We start from the raw sequence: 18,992 nt of genomic DNA on the forward strand, positions 1-18,992 counted from the left end.
ATCAATGCTTATAAATAACTGAAGGGCAGGTGTCAGGAGGATGGAGCCAGACTCTTTTCAGTGGTGCCCAACGCCAGGCCAAGGGGCAACGGGCACAAGCTGGAACACGGGAAGTTCCAATTGAACATGAGGAAAAAACCCTTCCCTGTGTTTGTGACAGAGCAATGGCACAGGCTGCCCAGAGAGGCTGTGGGGTCCCTTCCCTGAAGACATTCTCACAGCACCTGGACGTGGTCTTGTGCCCCTGCTGTGGGTGTGCCTGCTCAAGGAGGGGTGGGACGTGATGATCTCCGGGGGCCCTTCCAAGCCCTTCCATTCTGCTATTCTGTGATTTGCTACAAGAGATGTACTGCAGTTCCCTACAGATTCATTTCAACAGACACCCATTGTTCTTTAGTCCTATCAAATATTAGAAGCGCCTCTTAGGATTTCTTTCATAGAGATTGCCATTATTCCCAGGAGAGTGACTTATATTTGTTTAATTTCTCTTGCTCCAGCTTCCAGTGCAATCCTGGAGCGTCATATGATCAGGTTTTGCTGGGAGGCCTGATACTGGGCTGGTGGGGTGAGACTACAGGAGCCACACAGTCTGGTTGAGCTCAGGGCTTTGAAGCAATTGCTGAGTATTGCTGAAGATGAAAAGGCAAATATTTCCCTTGCTGGAAAATAAATCTTAATTTTCACGCAACCAAGAAGTCACTATGTACATAAACAATGGATTTAGGCTAGACCCTCAACACGGTGCAGCAAGCATCGAAAACCCATGGCATATAACTGTCACATGCTTCATGAAGTCCCCAGGCACGTCCCTGTCCTGAGCTACTCTTTGTGTGCAGAGTTGAAGGACCCTGCAGGTACAAACATCTGCACACTCCTGCGGTACATCATCCATACGGACAGTCAAGGAGAGCCTGAAGCCCTTGAAAAGGGCTCAGGGATGGAGCATCATACCTTGCTGCCGCAGCAGCAGGGACATGGATCTATGTGGCCATTTCTCAGCTTTCTTTAGCTTACTTTTCCCCTGTCAAGCTATAGAGGCAAGGAGCACACCGCAAACCATAGTTGCTCAGTGGCCAGCTGTTACCATCGCTGCACTAAGGAAGGCGCAAAACACAGAGGAAAAATTATTTTGCTAAATACACTCAAAATACCTGACTGAGCTATGGCCTGGGAAGACAGACCCACGGAAGCACATGGGATGCCACAGTTATTTACACCTTTGGAGGGTTCACCAGGCAGCACCGGCTCCTAATCGGGTACCAAGAGAAACAAACAGGTTACAGGGAACAAAGCAAGGAAGATGCTTTGGGTTTCATGGTGTGGCGGGTTTGTTTGTTTTGGGTTTTCAGCAACAGTTTTGCATCCCTGGTTGCCATGGCAGCGCAGAGAGGCCTGCACGCTGCATCCCTCAGAGCCGGCAGAAGCTGGGCTCCTCGTTGAGCTGGTCCGGTGATGGCTGGCACAGCCAGTGCCCAAACAGGTTGTCAGAGGGAGCTCAAAACTTGAAGTGAGCCTCAGAGCAAAGCAAGGAGCAAGCCGGGGGCTTTGGCACAGTGCCAGGACCCTGCCCGCACACAGGGACACACACTGCCTTCCCAGGAGCTCCTTACCCACCACTAGCTGCAGGACCCAGCTGCCTCCTGTGTGCTGCCCCGCCACCCTGCAAATGTCCTTCCAGCTCTGCAGCGACACAAAGCACTTTTAAACCCAATTAATAACAGCAGGTACAGAAAAGTCGCAAGTTCCCCTTCCCTCCCAGGGCTGACACATGTGAAGGAGGTGACACTGGCATCGCTCTCTGCTCAGTCTCATCTCCTCAGCGGCATTAAGGGGCCGTTCCTGTTGCTGCATGTGCAAAGGGCCATGGCAGTGAGGGAAGCGCGAGCCAGGTTTTACACCTTTAGCACGTTTCCCAGCTGCTATTTCCCTCATAGGTTCTCCTAGGTGTCCTTTGCGTTCTTGAAGCCATGTTGTCTTTCTCCCCATTACCTTGAGTGCTTTTCTTTATTGTCTTATTTGTCTCCTTTCCACAGCGTAATTTTATCTTGTTAGAGCGATAATGCGACTTGTTTGTTTACTTTGTTTTACTTTTGTGGTGGTTTTTACTCTACATTATCTTCATCTGAGCAGCACTTTATCAGCAAGGGGAAGCCAAAGGAAGCTATCTTTCATCCTTATTGAGACTCCACCTTTCATTATCTCCAGTGATGCTACAGAGCATCAAAAGTATATCTTTGCTCTTGCAATATAATGTAATTTCGAATATAGCAATTCAAGCCTTTTGAGAAAAATATGTCGGCTAACACATATCCATTACAACCCCTCACTCTCCCCCGAACACTCCCATTGGAGCCCCAGAGCTGGTTTGGAGCTGCTTGGTGTTAAGGAGTGCAAGGTGGAGGAATAGGACATTTTTAGGGCTGTGTCAGCTGAAGAAGACGGATGGGGCTGATCCAGTGTACGACTTGAAGATCTCTTGTCCTGTTGCTGTCTCGTGACTGTGAGGGTGGCCCCAGGGGCTGTGGTGCAGGCTCCGGGGTGGGCTGCGGGGCCGTGAGCAGTGACGGACAATGCTGCTTTTGATGGGGAGCCCAGCTAGGCACAGCAGAGGTGGTCGCAGCTCTTCCATTGCTATACAAGTGGTGGACACGGTGAGGCGCCAGGACGAGGTGGGAAAGCAAAGTCATGGGCATGTTCTGCTTGGGAATGTTTCATGGGTGAATGGACCCCCCTGGAGAGACTTGAGGAGGGTGTGGTTTAAAATCCTCGTTGCTGGCATGGCCAGGAGCCCCATCTGTCATGGTCCTGATCTTCCCTACTTCCAACCAAGAAGAAAAACGCAAATTTTTCTCAGCCATCAAACTCTGAGAGCCAACACAGGGTTGTCACCCTGCCCCAGAGCCCTATGTTACTTCTTAAGCGCATTCACAAAATCCCATCCTCTGGTTCCCCAGCACAAACCTCACTTCTGGCTCCTTTTGTCTTCCTCACTCTCTACTGAGCAGACCCCTGGATGCTCGTATACAGCCACACCACGGCCTGGGGGAGCACGTGTGTTCAGCTCCCACCTCTGTGCCCCTGTCACTACGCCAGCTTGACCCTTCTCCCCAACTCATCCACATTTCAAAGATAACATAGTGTGTAGGTGGAAAATCTATTTAAAGCTTCTGGAATTAAGGCACATGAGGGAGCTTCGATAGGTTTTGGAATAAATTGCCCATGAAAGTGCTGGGGAACCTATCTCGGGGAAAAAGAGAGAAAGAGGGTGAGACAATTATATACCTAGAAAGGAGAGAAGAGGACAGATCGGGAAGCAACTGGCTGATTGTTCCATAAGCACCTCTTAAAAGCAAACACAATAGACATGAGTGGTTTTTAAAATGACAGACAATACAATGGGAGATAATATATTTAAAACCCATATCAGTTGTTAACAGACCATAAAAACGCTGGTACATTAATCTATGCTGTCTGTCATAGGCTTATGAAGCAGCTGTTTTATTTTATAGTTTCATTCCTGCACGCTTCTCTGACACTTCCACAAGTACATCTCAATTTATTTGGATAAGAACAAGTAGAAATATTGAATTCTTCTTCCTTTGGTTTTGCTGCTTCTTCATTTTTTCTCCAGTCCCAGCAACTCATGGAAGGCACTTGCTATAACTTTACCAGTGTATTTTTGTCTGCCAAAATGATTATTTTAGGAGAAATGCATCATGCAGATGCATGTTTCTTCCCTTACTTTGGGCTTTCTGAGCTCCTTTTGCGCCTTCACAGCTATTGAGATGAAGGTTGGGCTCCTGCAGCACGTCTGGGTGCCAGTCTCAGGGGGGTGGCGGGGAGTGGGCCACTTGCTTGCCTGGGGCAGCTCTCCCATCCCACATCACTCTGGGGCTCTCAGCCAGACGTTTCTTAAATGCCAAAGAAGGATGTGATTTTTGCCTTAATAAATGTCCCTCCTTCACCTTTGCTTGCAGAGCTCTGTCCCCACCTCCACCTTCCTCCTCCTCCCCTGCAAGGTGGGACAAACGTGTCCACAAATCACGTCCTAAATCCCATTGCATTCACTCCCTATTGGCTTTTATTTCTAAAGAGGAAGGAGGAGGAGAAATAATGTGTCCGTTTGCTCCCAAGGACCATAAAGTACGGATGAGGTGTTTGCTCCAAGCCGTAGTTTTGTTTTCTTTCTAGATTTGCACTTTATGTTTTTAAGCATCAATTCTGTGATCAGAAATACACACGATACTGTCAATGGCAGGGCCAGCAGCTGCTCCCAGCCTGCTGCTTCGCATGTGAATGATGGGTCCCGTGCAGCTCTTTTCCAGGGACTCAGGACCCATCGTAGCCCCATCCTATTAACCCCATGAGCAGCGCTGCTCTCCAGGGGCCCTGCAGACTTATGAGCATCAAACAAACATGCCGGAGATGCTCTCAACCCCTTGTCTGCTCTGTGGTAAAGCCCAGAGGCAAGGCGAGCTCTGGTCCCTGCACCCCTGCAAAAAAATGTTTAACATGAATTATTCCAGGTGATGACACACACTAGGTTCAAAGCTCAGATATAGCCTTTCTTGTGGGCCCTTCAAAGAAGAGGCATTTCTGCTTTGGGTCCTGTGGGATGCTCATTGGTAATTGCTTAAGAAGCTATGAAGTGCTCAGTGCATTTCTCTAATGAGGGTGGAAAGGGAGCAGGAGCCCACCTGGGAAAAAGCAGGCAGGGGTACGGAGAGGGCTTGTGATGAGGGAGTCAGAGTGGTTCTTTTTAATGGTGAACCAGGAACCTTAACACTTGAGCTGAGGTCTGCTGCTGCCTGCAAGGGGAGAATCATTCTCTCGCCTCCCCACTCAGCCTGGCTGGTCCACTGCTCTGGTTTGCAGCTGATGGCTGCCGCAGCGTGCACCCCAAAACTCGGTCCTGATGTCATTGGTGGCGTGCGCTGCTCCCGGGCAATTTGAGAGCCTCTTCCAGTGTCAGCAAAACGAGGACAGACCCCTCTGCATTAGCAGAGAGGGAAAAGCACCCACCTGATAGCTACCATGGGTGAGCTGGTACCTGGGAAATCTTCACCATCCCATTGGCTTTTGCCCCATTAGGAAATCCCTGTACAGAGTTGAGAAAAAACCCACTAATCTCCTTGTCCTCATCTTTCTTCTGCAGCTACTTATCCAAAGGAGAGGTGGACGCTGACCCTCTCTACATACCCTGCGCCAAAGGAGGAAGCTCATACCTTGAAAACGATTGTCACTCAACCTGCCAAGCCAACACAAATAGTTCCCTTTGATCGTAAAAGTATACAAATAAACATCTGTCATCCACACATAACATTTTGGTTTCTCAGCTGAAATACTGCTGCTGTCCCTAGTATATTTTATATCCTAGCCCAACCCCTCCCTGGTATCTCTAGCTCTCAGGGCTGTCACTCAGCTGCAGTTTCCCACTCCGGATCCGCAAGAAGGAGAAGCTGCGAATCCTCTAGCACTGTCAGGATATCATTAACCTTTGCTATGAATTTAAATGGTCTCCTCTTGTGAGTTCGGAGCTCTGCAGTCATTTCCTTCAAGCTCCCAGCATCCTTCCATTCCCCAGGTCTTGGGCACTGCTTTGCTCAATCTCTACAAAACCTGCAGCTCACACAGGCCCCACACATGTGCACCCAGCAGATGTATGTGTCTGTGTCCCACCGCTCTCCTCTCCATCTACAAGAAGGATCACTACATCCACCCAGGCTCAGCCACAGAATCACATCAAAACTGAGCAACACGATCTAGCTGAAGATGTCCTTACTTACTGCAGGGAGGTTGGAGTAGATGGCCTCTATAGGTCCCTTCCAATCCAAACCCTTCTGTCATTCAATATGCACGAGCGTCGCAGCAAACCCATCCCAGCAATCCCGATCTTGCTGCCATTTCAGAAAGCTCGGCGCTCCTCCACGCTGCTTTAGGCATACGTGGGCCGCAGCACGATGAGGGATGCTCAGGCGACCTCCTCCCACAAACAAACTCACCTTTCCCTCCCCTATAGTATGTAGAAATGAGACCCTGCAACTCCAGGTACCCCTTTTTCCCCTAGCTTTTTTTTAATTTGTGCTCGTTGCCCCAGGCTCCAGCAGATGAGAAAAAGCTTAAGAAACAACAGATTTCCACACGTGCATTCTGCTTCCCCCGGCAGCCCCAGTCTCTCCCCTCCCTGGCCACGCAAATCAATTACAGCGTTGTCAGTGCCAGGGAGAGGCATTGGCGGGGAGGCAGCTCGATACAGAGAGTGGTTGCTTCTCCCCATAAATCACTGCCTGGCGCTCATTTGTGTTTCCCAAAGCACTGGGGGTGTGGCAGGGCTGAGGATCACAATCCCAAAGCTGCGGATTCTTCAGGGCTGATAGTTTTTGTCCCCAAACTCATTGGAGTTTTCTCCCGTCCATATCTGAGGAGCTGCAGGAGCATCGTGAGCATGACCAGCCCTTTTCCTTGGAATTTAGGAGAAAAAAGTAATCATTTTTAGGGTGTGTGGGTGTGAGATAGCAGCCCCTTCTTCAATCAAACCCTGAGAGATCTCATCAGTTCATGGTCTCTGCTCCCCTCCCTATGGTCACGTCACAGGGCTGCCTGGATCAAGCATATAAAAACAATAAAAAAAGAAAATATGTGATTTTTCCACATGCAAAAGGGGAATCTGTTTCTCTGATGCTTTGCACACGAATTCAAGGGAGAAAAATGCACCCACACCCCAAGCAGCAGCCGCTCTTCACCTTGCTCAGCATCCAGCAAAGCAAAAGAGAAAAAAATCACAAATTCCAGGAGATTTTTGCCCCTGCGGTTGCCCTAGTCCGTGTGTTTGCACGGAGCGGGTGGGGATGTGTATCACATCCACCTCTGTCAGGCTCTCTCTGAGTTTCTGTGCTTTTGCTTTTTGGAAAGTTTTTCTCTCTGCGTTTCCTGACTTGGAAACAGAGAGGGCTGAAGTCATGCAGTGGGGCTGGAGTGGGGGTTCCATAGTTGCAGGCCGAGAGCTACCTTACTCTCCCAGAGAGAGTTAACCCTCCTATTAGAAAAATATTAAAACCAATAACGAAATAATAACTAATAACAAAATAAAAGAAAAAATAGGAAAAAGAAAGGAAGAACGATGCTGAGATCAGATAGTGGGTAAGCGGCACGTATCAAGTCTTGCTCCGGACGGCTCAGGCATTGAGAGCTTCACTGATCATTGAAGAGACGTGGCTTGGCTGGCCCAAATCACCTTTCTCGAGGCCACATTTTGGGGCAGAAAGTGGCTACTTGGTCATAAAGCTGCAGAGCTCTGCACGCCACAGAGACGCTGGTCTCTACTGAGAATCAGCAGCCCCGTGATTGTTAAATCATCATCAAATATACAAATATAATGAGGAGCGGGAGAAGGGTGGGGAACTGAAGCCATCAAATCTGGGACGGAAGCCAGGCTCTTCGCATAAGCCCCGCGCTGGTCCTGGGATGCAGGGGCAGCTCCGTAAGCTCTCACGACAGGCACAGAGACTCGGGGTTTGTTTTCGAGCAAGGAAACAATATTTTTGTCTTCTTTATTATCCCCCAAACTCATCGAGGGAATTTTCTTCTCCCAGATCCCCAACCCCAGTAGAGAGCAAAACATTTAGCATGAACTAACGGGAAGTCGGGGTTTGCAAATGTTTGGGTTCCAGGCGGAGGGGAAAGGGCAGTGCTGGTCGAGGATTTCAGTAATAGCAGATATTTCCATAATTTTGAAATGGTTCCAGTCATTTATGCCGCTTTGCACATGAATCTGGTCTCAAGTCAAGCTGGAAGAACAGGGGAGTTTTTCTTTTGAAGCACTAAAAAAGGATGTTTTGGTCATTTTTGACTAGTTTTGTCCATCAAAATCAAATGTGAAATTCGTGAAAATGCAGAAATCAGGTCTGTCCTTTGGAAAATATGAGTTTTAACAGGAAAACACTTCTGCAAATGAAAAAATATCTGCAGGTCCTCCTACAGTGATGCCAGAAGCACTTGATCCCTTCAGGCACTTGTCGCAGATGCGGGTGGACCTGATCCTCTTCCTCGGACAGGGCATAGAACGGTGGGAAGGAGCTACAGAAGCCTTCGGCCATATTTTGGCCTCATTTTGACCCCTACTGTGTCCTCATTTTTGACTCCCGTCGGAGGCACTATGCCTGGGGGTGGCTATGTTGCTCAGCAATGCACACCAGCCCGCCCATGCTCATTTGCAGGACACATCTCCCCACAGTGCCGTCCTCCCAGACTGCTAGAAGAAAACAATTACTATGCAAATCTTAATGAATCAAGTCTGCAACCCACAACTGGGAACATAAATACCAAAGTGCGGGTTTTGATGGACGACAGAGGAATAACTCTACTTAATTTCATCACGAACCACTGCACTGCTCCAAGAGCTGAGCTGAGACTCAACGCAGGCATGGATGTGGCCGGGCTGTGCTGTGCCCCAGGCTGGAATTGGGGTGCCAGAACCGTGTTGTGGTAGCGCTCCCCAGAGGACACAGCTCCGTGTATCTGGATTCAGCTCAGCATTAAAAGCTTATTTGAGACTTTGCCAATTCCTTTTGATCTGGTGATGAAAGACAATGATAAGTCTTAAGAGACCCAAATTAATAGAGGCGAAATTGATTTTGTAACATGTGGACTTGTTTTATTAGACTCCTGCAAGCTGGGTGAGATTAGGAAGGCAGCAGCGTTCGGTGGCCGATCTGGGTAATGGCACTAGTACGTCTGTACCGGCCCCGTTCTCGCAGAGAGCAGTACATCCCACGCAGGCGCAAGCCTACACCCACCTGCCTTTACATAAATACGGTCAAAATAAACTCATCTCCCGGCCGTGTCCGCATGGCAACACTTGCCATGGGCTGACAAGATGGTGGGAAGAGTGTAGGTGCCCAACCGCTTCCCCGTCACTTCCCCCTTGCTTGCCTCGCCTTTGCTTATTTAAAGGCTGCGTGTCCTGCTTCTTGTCCCCTCTCCCAAGTTGCCCCCAAAGCTGGAGAGGAACCTTCCCGCTGCAAAGCTCTGAACAGCTGGAGTGACAGCTTTGCAAATAATGGCGTTAGCAGCCAGAGGCCTGGGCACACACATGTGTTTATTAATTATAATGACTTGGTATTGTTCATTAAAGGCTGGAATTTATGTATCAGGCAGAGCTGGAGTGCCATGCAGCATTAGGGTTTGAGTTTGTCCTGTGAGATGGCAGGGGAGCCCTGGAATTAGCAATGACTCTGTGCATTGGGCAGGAAAGAGCTGTACATATCAAGCTAACGGCATGAGAGAGAAGCAAAATTGAGATACATGGCACATGCCTGCTCCGCTCCAGAGGAGTAAATGGAAATACATATTATTATTGCAATATAATTTGACCAATGTATTTTCCTAGGATCTAGAGCATTTGCTATAGTTAATTGAGATCCTGAGGTTCACTGGCTTTCATTATAGCAAAGCTCTGGAGCGGAATACTCTTGGCTAGTGATCAGAGCAAGATGGAAAGAGCATTTACTGGAGTTGCATAATTGCAGCTCAGAGGTGGGAGAGTGTCACCAAACACGCGACAACTCCCGCGCCAGGGCTGCTCCGCGGCACAGCGGTGTAAATCCGGAGTGACCTGGGAAAACCTTCCTGGGGTGCAAAAGAAAGCCCGAGGTTGGGTCAGTGGAGTCAAGGCCTTGCAGCGAGAAGCTTTGCATGCTGGCATCCCTGAACCTATGGAGTGGGTGTGCACTGCAGCCTTGCAAATGGGTTTTGCTCTCTGGGGCAGTGCTGGACACACAAGCCCTGTGTAAAGATGCCACCTCCCCGTAAGGCCGCCCTCCCTGGAAGGAGTGGGACCGTCCGCTCCAGCAGCCCCGGTGCTGCCTCGGGTGGCTGTGGGAATGTTCCCTGCCTTTCCCGAAGACGCCCTTTCCAGCTCAGGACCATGCCGTCTTCCAAGCAACGGCTTCTCACTGCCGTTCTCCACCCCAAAGTAATCTAAACTAAGAACGGAAGCAGTTTTCCTAATAACCGTCACCCTGCTGGAGAAATAATTACTGCAAGTCCAGAAGCAAATGTTAAAAAAGTAGTAATGGAGATCAGCAACAGGCTGAACTGGCAGGATTGGAGCCTAGTGAGCTCGGGTTCAGCCCGTGCCACCATCCCCTGTCTAAAGCCTACCGGGGTCAAGCTGGATGTCTGAGACATCTTTGCATCAAGGAGGAAAACCCACTATGGACCCCGCTGGGGCGACAGCCTGGTCTTGCATCTGGCAGGAGGCACCAAGCCCTAGCTCTTTGGTGGCCCTCATGCACCTTTTTCACACTGATTCCTGTATTTATGCCTGTGCAACCTGGAGCATCCGTCAACGGCATGAACCAGCCCAGGGGATCGGCAAAGCACAAACCGGGGGCTTGGCTTGCACCATCGGAGTGTTGCCGCCTGCCACAAACCCTGCACCCCTCACCTCTTCCAGAGAAAAAGGTGGTACTTTATCACTGATCAGGCTGCAAAGGCACCAAACGGCAGTGGCTGGGGGTCTTGGCCCCCACCTCCCAAAAAATAGAAAAGGATACCCTGGGAAATGTAACCCGTCAATCATTTTCATTTGTGCACCTCAGCCCCTGTCATTCGTCCCACTCCACTTGTGCACACCAAGCTTTGCTTTTCATTAGAAATAAAAATAATCCTTGTCAGAATGTGGGATTTTTTCCCCGTGGTTGAATGCGGAGACGGCAGATGAGTGTCGGCTGATCCGGGGCCCCCGGCAAGGCTGGAAGCCAGAGAATGTTTTTCTAGGTTTAGCGAGGCGGAAAACAGACAAGGAGAACACAAATGCAAAGGCTATCACTCAGGCTAACGTCATCTCAAATTAATCCTGCCAAAACATAGCAGTGAGGGAAGGGCTGGGGGAGGGAAGGGAAAAACAAAATCAAATGTAATACGGAGAAAGTTCTAATAAAAAGGTGGGTTTTCCCGTGGCCAGGGTGGCTGGTGGCTCGGTTTCAGGGTGCAGGTATTAGATCTCTGCTGAAGCTCCCAGGGTGGGCGACTTCTCCCTCTAGCTGAAGAGGGTCCCTGGGAAGGGACCCAGGTGCTTCCCAGTGTGTCATGGCACCCGCCAGCGAGGGATGCACTAGCACGGAAAAACTTAAAGCTTTAACAACAAGAAAGCAACTTCAGCTTGTTTTTAGAATTGAAAGTTGGGTGGGGAGGAGGAACAGTCCGAAAAATAGGGGTGCTGTGCTGGCGGGATGGCGTGGGGGGACAAGGGGGTGAGAAGGACCCCGTGGGCGTGCAGAGCTGGGGCGCATGGAGGAACTGCTCTTTCTCCCCGTGCACCATAGCTGCTCTTTGGAAATTAGATTTAGAAGGAGGACAAGAGAAACACCCTCCCGGCTGCTTTGGCACCGCGTTCCCCACCCTACGCCAGGAATCGCCGGGTCCTCTCCGCCTTTTACCATCGCTCCGCTTTCCATTGATGGTCTTATTTTATTTATTTCCTTTCTCAACTGCTTCCAAGCACCTTTGCCTGGTTGCTATAGCACCTCCCGTGCCAGAAATGCCCTCTTTGCCCACAAATCTGCCTGATTTCAGCCGAAAAGAAGCTGGGCAGCTGCAGCCTCTGCCCAGCAGGGCACCCTGGGGCCATCTGTTCTACATCCCCATGAGCAAACTGGGACCAGTGCAAGAGTCATTGCTGAGCAAAGGCTGCGGGGCAGCTGCTGGAGAACAAGGGCTCAGTCCCGAGTTACAGCTTTCTCTGGCCTGTTTTATGCTGGTGTAAAAGAGCATGTAGGTGCCAGAGAAGAACACAGTCCTGATCGCGGCTAGGAGCAAAGCAAGCTTAAAATGCACTGCTTATTATTCGTTAACACCAGGGAAGATAGGTAGAAAAACCCTAAAAACAAAAAACCGAAAACCTTCTAGATCTTAGTTCCTCCTTGCTAGCCTCAATTTTCCCTGGAGGAATGATGTTTTCTTTGTGATTGTCACTCTCCAACCCCCAAACCCTGTGCTCCAGCCATTCTGTGGCTGCCCCTTTCCTCCCATTTGCTGGTCCTTAGATTTACACCAGGACACTAACACTGCCCGAGCTGTGAGTGGGTGATGCAGGGTGCGAGGGGCAGTGCCCACGTCTCCTTCCTGCCACGGCACACCTGGTGAGGCGGGGGTGCGGGTGCACATCTGGCAGGCATGGGTCCGCTCAGCCCTAACACATCTGGACAGGCATCTGTCAGAGCTCATCAGGCAGGCAGCAGGCACCAGTGCTGAGGCGTTAACACCGCAGGTACTGCGATAAAAAGCACAGCTCGGAAAAAAATTAAGCAAAACCCAGAGGATGCTGCAGGGAGGGCTCTGGTCCATCTCCCCAGGCCCGGTTTGGCTGGGTGACCCCTGCGATGAGCCAGGATGTGCACCCATCTCCTTGAGCATTTGGCAATGTGGTATAACAGCACCCTTTTCACACGCTAAAAAGGCACCCAGGTAACAGGGACAACTGGCCAACACACCTTCGGAGCTGCTCCAAGATCATCAGTCACGTCCGCAGGAAAACCAGCCAGGCCATTTGGGAAGCAGCCAGGTGACAACCCGAAGCCGGGAAGGGGCTTAAAACTTGAGAGATTTGCAGCCATCCACCCTCTGAAAACCTTTTACTTTATCAGAGCGATGATCACGGGCTGCATCTCGGAATGAAGCAGGACTGCTAGTACCCAGCACAGGGTGCATGCAGCCCTGACGCTTCCAAGCCTGATTTGGGGAGAGAAAAAAATGGACTGAAACATTTACAAATGACTGTGGGCTGACTTTTGCCCATGAATGGCTCATATACACTTATGACGGCACATCCGTGTACTGTGTGACTGGGACCCACCTGGATGCCATGAACACGGGCAGCGCATCTCCGTGTCGGTGGGTACTGCGCGTGTTGCTGCGGCGTGTACCTGTACGGCATCGCATGTGCGAGCTCGTGTTTTGCAGAGGGAGCCTGCGGGTCGGGGCTGGCGTGTCCTGACGAGCCTGTGGAGAGGCTTCCTCCAGGGTTATCTGCAGGTCGCTTCCCAGTGCTTGCAGAGATGACAGACATTTATTTTCCTGCTCAGTGACCAGGCTGAACTCCGCAAGCTGTTTGCGTGCCTGTAAGTGAAAACTTTTGCTCATTAATTAAGCCCAGAAAATTAGAAGTTCACCTAAATATAGCTGCCCAATAAGACTGCAAAACAAAAGGAAAACATCCTTCCAAACTGCCTCGCCCACCTTCCCACCCGCGCTGGCAGCCAAATAGAACAAGAAATTCCCATTTATGCTCCACTTCTGCCATGCATGAGTGAAGCTTTTGGCACCTGTGAGGGGAAGAAAGTCAATTAGAAAAAGAGGTGTCTGCAGAGAGGTTGGTCCAGACACCTATCCCGCAGGTCCCTGGGATGCCGGAGATTCACGCAGGGCAGGGACACCTTCGCTTTGTCACACGGTGAGAATGTGTGGTTCTTGTTTCTGGGGCTCATGCAAGCAGCAGCCGGCTCTGCAGGGCTCCTCTAGCTCACGCGGAGGCAAAGCCCACCAATCGCTCATCTCGGAGATGTCGACAGGAAAAGGGAGGGAGAGAGGGAAGGGAGGAGGGAAGGAAGGAATATAAATTTTTTCTTCCTCCTCAAAGGCACGCAGAGCATTAAGACTTCATTTGTTCAGCATGGAGATCACCGAAGTCCTGTACAGCACACACCGTTCAGACTGTTCCCTATTTTATATTATGGATAATTTAATCTAGTCCAAAAAAGCTCCTCTCCCTGACCCAAGCACAGCAGCTCCCCAACTTAGTCTCACACTCCAACGGGTCACAGACCTGCAAAGAGCCATCTTGGGGGACAGATCTAGATTTTTTTACACACAGAATCATGCTGGAGGGGTCGTTCCCCTGTTAGGTCCTACGAGACATATGCACATGTACACACCCACCCCATATATATTAGACTACAGAATTGCCATCATTTTGCATTTTCTTCTGACGGATATTTCCATAAAGAGTCACTGGCGTCATCAGAGAGCTTTGCTGGACCAGGGCCGCTAGAGATGGTGACGGTGAAGCATCATTGCTCATGCTCATTGACATCTCACCCAGCTCTCGGGAAGTGTCCCTACTCTAGGCTCAGTGCCTATGCTCGCGTACGAGCTGTCCCTCCTGATGCCTATAACAAGTCCTGCGCTCGCTCCAGCCCGTGCTACAGTGCTACTAGCCTGCAGTAACTCCCCGGTGCCAGTGGAAAGTGTGGATGCATCACCATCCCCTTGCCACTTTCCTGTGGCACGGCTGATGCCAAGGCTGACACTGGGTGCACCACCCAACATGGGGTGCCAGCCGGCACGGCCGCGAGCAGAGCCAAAATGGCACGACCTCTCCTGCCACGGTCACTCGCTGCAAAGCGCGGTTTTGCTTTCTGTGAGCAGCAGCGCTGCGGACCCGGTGGACACCCGGAGGTGGCAAAGCCGGCAAAGCATCCAGGATGAAGGGCTGCACACGGGCACCCAGCGTGATGGCATCTCCCCCCGGGGATACAGGCTGCTATGGTAATGAGGGCTGTATAAATACCAGGCACATCAATCGGCCAAAATTTCCCAGCTGAGAAAAGCAGGGCGGCAGGTTAACGACAGCCCTTGATGCCAGATCCTCAGCTGCGCCAGCAATGAGAGCGGAGAGGGTATTCCCCTCTCCTCTCCACATGTTCCTCCAGCTCGGCAGCCCCGGGTTGTGTCTCGCCGCACCACGATGTTCTGCCGTGGCCCATTGCAGTTTACGAGCCCATTTGTCGCTTCTGCCTTTCCCGGTTTTAGCTCCCAGGGCCCACGAGGGCAAAGCGAAGGCAGAAATGAGCTGAGTGACCCCCATAAATGCAGCCCTGCTGGCACAGGGAGAGTCCGAGCGCTGGGGCCGGAGTGAGTCAGCTTCCAAGTGACAGCACCGCTTGAGCATCTCAATTAGCAGCGGATCCCAAACAAGGTGAAATGACTAATGACTAATATCACCACGCTATTCCAACCAGTTTTGTTCTTATCTTATTCAGACAAAAAGCCTCTGTTGCCTGCTCTTGCCCGGGAGGAGAGATTATAACAACAGGAATAGCAGTAATGCCGGTGGCTCCTGCTCGTGCTCTGCTGCCCAAAAAGTTTGGGTTTTTTTGATGGTGGCTCTGTCGGGTGACCCTGAGAACAGCGGAGGTGGAACGGGGGCCACTGGTGCTGTGCAGGACTTTGGGGTGTAGTGGGGAAATGGAGCTGCAGAGCTGATTAGGGCTCAGACCTGGCTGCAGGGATCCTTCTGCACTGGGCTGTAAGAGGTGCGTATGGCACGGGAGCACACCCAAGGGAAAAAAGAAGGGGTGGATAAAGCCTGGTTTAGCAGCTGGAGGTGGAAGAACTAATGGAGGGAGAGTGGAGGCCCATGGGCGACACAACCCAGAGGCAGAATACACCCAAAGGCATGCCTTGCAACATGCTCTCTGCAGCCACTGCAGGAGATGTGCAATTGCTCTGCCTTCAAGAAAGTCTTCTGTCTGCTAACACCAACGGTGCCCAGGGTGAGCGCTTGCCTGCCGCTGTGCCGGCCCACCCACAATGTGCCACCTTCTCACAGACCCACCAGCACCTACACTGCAAACGGGAAGTTTGTTTGCAGCAAGGAGGGTACATTCCTGCCATTGCTTCTCCCCTCCTCCCTCATCACCCCCACAGGGTCTGGCCGGTGTTTGAGAAGCCACCCCGGGAGGGCACCTGCTGCGCTGCAGTTTCATGTCGGCTTTGGCTCGTGTTGGGAAAACTAAACGGCAGCGTGGGTATGGTGCGGAGAGGGTTACATTCCCAGCAAGGCTGTTTGCAGCATCCCACGCAGCTTTTCGTTATTTAGCCTTTTCTATATTTAGCCCACGGGCTCTTCTCGCCACCCCAAAACCGTCTCAATTTAGGCACTGCGGAGCAGAGGGTGAACTCTAGCCCCACCAAGCAGCTGAGCTGGAAACGTCCCTCCTGGAAACAAAACCAGAGGGAAATCAGCTGATGGCTTCTTTCCCCAACAGCTTGCATTCTGTGTGTAAGAAGTTTCTCTCAGCACAGGGATGCTGCTGCTTTGATCCAAAGCACCCGCATTTGCACCGAGCCAGGCTGGAGCACAAAGAGCTGATTTTAGGCTTGGAGGCTAAAAAGATTAATCAAGATTTTATAGCTTTTACTCTGCAGTTATGAAACAGTGACCACAAGCCAAATACCTCTGTCCTTTACCTTCCTGCAGCTGATGACTCTGGTGCAATAGAGTGCAAAATTCAGCCTACCATTTTTCACTGCAAATGCAGAATTCAGCCCGTAATGGTCTTGATAAAGCAAAGAACCAATGACACAGCTGAAAACCACCAGCAGAGCAAAGAGCAGTGAAAACTTCCCTGGGCTTCCATATGGCATCGCTCCATCTTGGACCACGTTATTATATTTCATCCAGCTTTAGCTGCTTTTTGAGTTATCTGACGCGGGGAAAATGTTGATGTGGAGGACGCTGGTACAGACGCTTGGCTTTTCTCTCCCGCCAGCATGTGCTGCATATGTATTCTTCCCAGTACTGCAACGTTTTCAAAATATTTTGTTAATTTGTATCCGCAGCCACTTGTGAATTTTTCAGATTATTTGACTTGTAACTGAACTAACACGAAGAGTAACTATTGTTCTGCAGGAGCAGATGGTGCCAAAGCGTGTCTTATGTGTTTGACATGTGCCCATCTTCTAACCCCGAATGAGGTCCCCAGGCACCAGCAATGGTGCTGGAAATCAGTCTGAGGATGGCACTGGGTGCATCCGTGCACTGCCCTAGCATGAGCTGCCTCTCCACAGCTCCCAGGCACAACTGCACCCCAGAAATCCTCCCTGGAAGGCGTTTGCCTCCATTGCAAATTACCCCAGGTGGGAAACTGTGCCTCAAACATGCTCCTGCAGCTCAGAGGGCTTTTTCGTGTGTCTCATGGGCACATGTTTTTGGGGAGCGTGGGAGCAGAGAAAGATTTGCTCAAGCGTCAGCAGGGGCTGAGCGTCACAGCGCATCCCTCAGCTCTGGTTCCTTGCCACAGGAGAGGTTTTCCATTTCCCTTACCAACCTCAGCAGCTCCGTTGCATTTGAACAATGCAGGGGCCGAGGCGGGGGCTGATGTACAGCCTCATGCAGGTCGGATTCACATGACCTCCCCATCGCTGTGATTATAGAGGAAATTATTCCTCACCTGTTTTCTTTGGAAAACAAAATGTTAAGGACTTGGGAGCAAGGAGAGAGCCCAAAGCTGGAGCAAAGCTTCCTGACAGCAGTGGTGTGCTGGTTTTACCCCTCCCCACTGCTCCGTCAGCCTCGCTGTCCCAGCACTGTTGCTGTGCAGGAGGTGGGTGCTGGTGGCAAGACAATGATGGAGAGCCACTCATCAAGTTAAATCAGGAGATGAGTTTCTGCCTCAAGAAGAGCCTGGGGTGAGTTTTTTGAAGAGATTTCTCAGCTGCTGGTAAGACTTCCCCCAGGAGGGCATAAGGCAGGCTTTGGGAACTGGGGGTTGATTGTTCTCTGTGGCTCACCTGCCAAAATCCTCCAGTGACCAGAGAAACCATGGATCCTCTCTGGTTGGAAGAAAATGGAAATTAAACAGAAAATCTGATGAAATTTTAGGCTCAGTTATGCCCTAGCATGTCTACCCGAGGCACAGGTACGTGTGCATTTGGCATCTGCCAGAAGCAATAGCGGCAACTACCCTCGGCTGGGGGTCGTGGCAAGATTCCTCTCCGAGCGGATGGGGTTTATGGAGCGGTACCTGCCCTTTCCACTGGTGACAAGCCGGCATTGATCGTGCAGCGCGCTTGTTCTTCAACTTGTTCTTTTACCAGCTTTAATTTAAGAACTGAATTCAAATGCCATCAAGGGGGAGATCAATAGCTTTTTTCACAACCCACCGGTGACCATGTCTGTGCACGGCAGCTACAGGGGCTAGAGCAGATTCGCTTTCCATCCTGGCTTTTGGATGAATTAAAACGCAGCGGAAACAAAAACGGGTTGGAAAAGGATTTGGGAGCAAAGTTGCCTCCAGCACACACCCAGGAGTGTCAACGTCAAGCCCAAACTTTTGATCCCCTGGGGTGATGCCTCTGGATGTCGCCGTTGGGTTTACAGGCTAAAGGGTGTTCTTGCCTTCAGAAAGTCTCGCTACACTTTGGAGGAGCTGCAAAACGCATCTACGTGGGCCGGGTCGCATCGTCTAGGTACAACGTAACGACAAGGTGGCATTAAGACGTGTCTGTTTCACACCACGGGAGAACTGTGGAAGCTTCTCGGTGCCAACCACCACTGGGCTCGTGAGAAGACAATGTCATACACTTTAGCAGATCGACCGATAGAAAAAATCCAGCAGGATTTGGGGGCACATCTCCGCAAGCTCCACGTGCAACTGGAAACTAACTCATTAGTCATGATGACACCCAGCAATTACGCATCCTTGCAGTCATTCGCGGTTTTATGGCAAGCCATGACATATTTGGTATTTTCCTTGACGCAAACAAAAGCAGATGATTAAGGAGACGCAACCTGTTCGCTTTCAGGAGGGAGACAGCCTGGAAAATGCAATTCTCAGAGCTTCAATAACACTACAGAAAGCAAATAAACAGCCTGGCTGAGAAGAGAACGCTCTAGGTTTCCTGCATTTTAAGCCAAATTTGGGATTCTGGGGGGAGGATGGGGATTACTTCCTGCGAAACTGGCACCGGTGAAAATGTCATGAGAGCGTGGATGCTGAAAAGCAAGGAGAAACGTGCATCGCAACCCCAGCCTGACTTTTCAGGCTGTACATACACCAGCAAATTCTAAAACTTTGAGCGGAAAACCATTTCCAAATGGGAAGTGAAAAAGAAAGCAGCTGAGTTTAACCCTTCTAATTTTTTTGTTATTATTTTCATTTCCAAAGCCAATTTTGCCTAAGGCAACACAGTTATAGGAAATGCTTCAC

This window comes from Phalacrocorax carbo, chromosome 19 (assembly GCF_963921805.1).
Source record: "Phalacrocorax carbo chromosome 19, bPhaCar2.1, whole genome shotgun sequence".
NCBI classification, from domain to species: domain Eukaryota; kingdom Metazoa; phylum Chordata; class Aves; order Suliformes; family Phalacrocoracidae; genus Phalacrocorax; species Phalacrocorax carbo.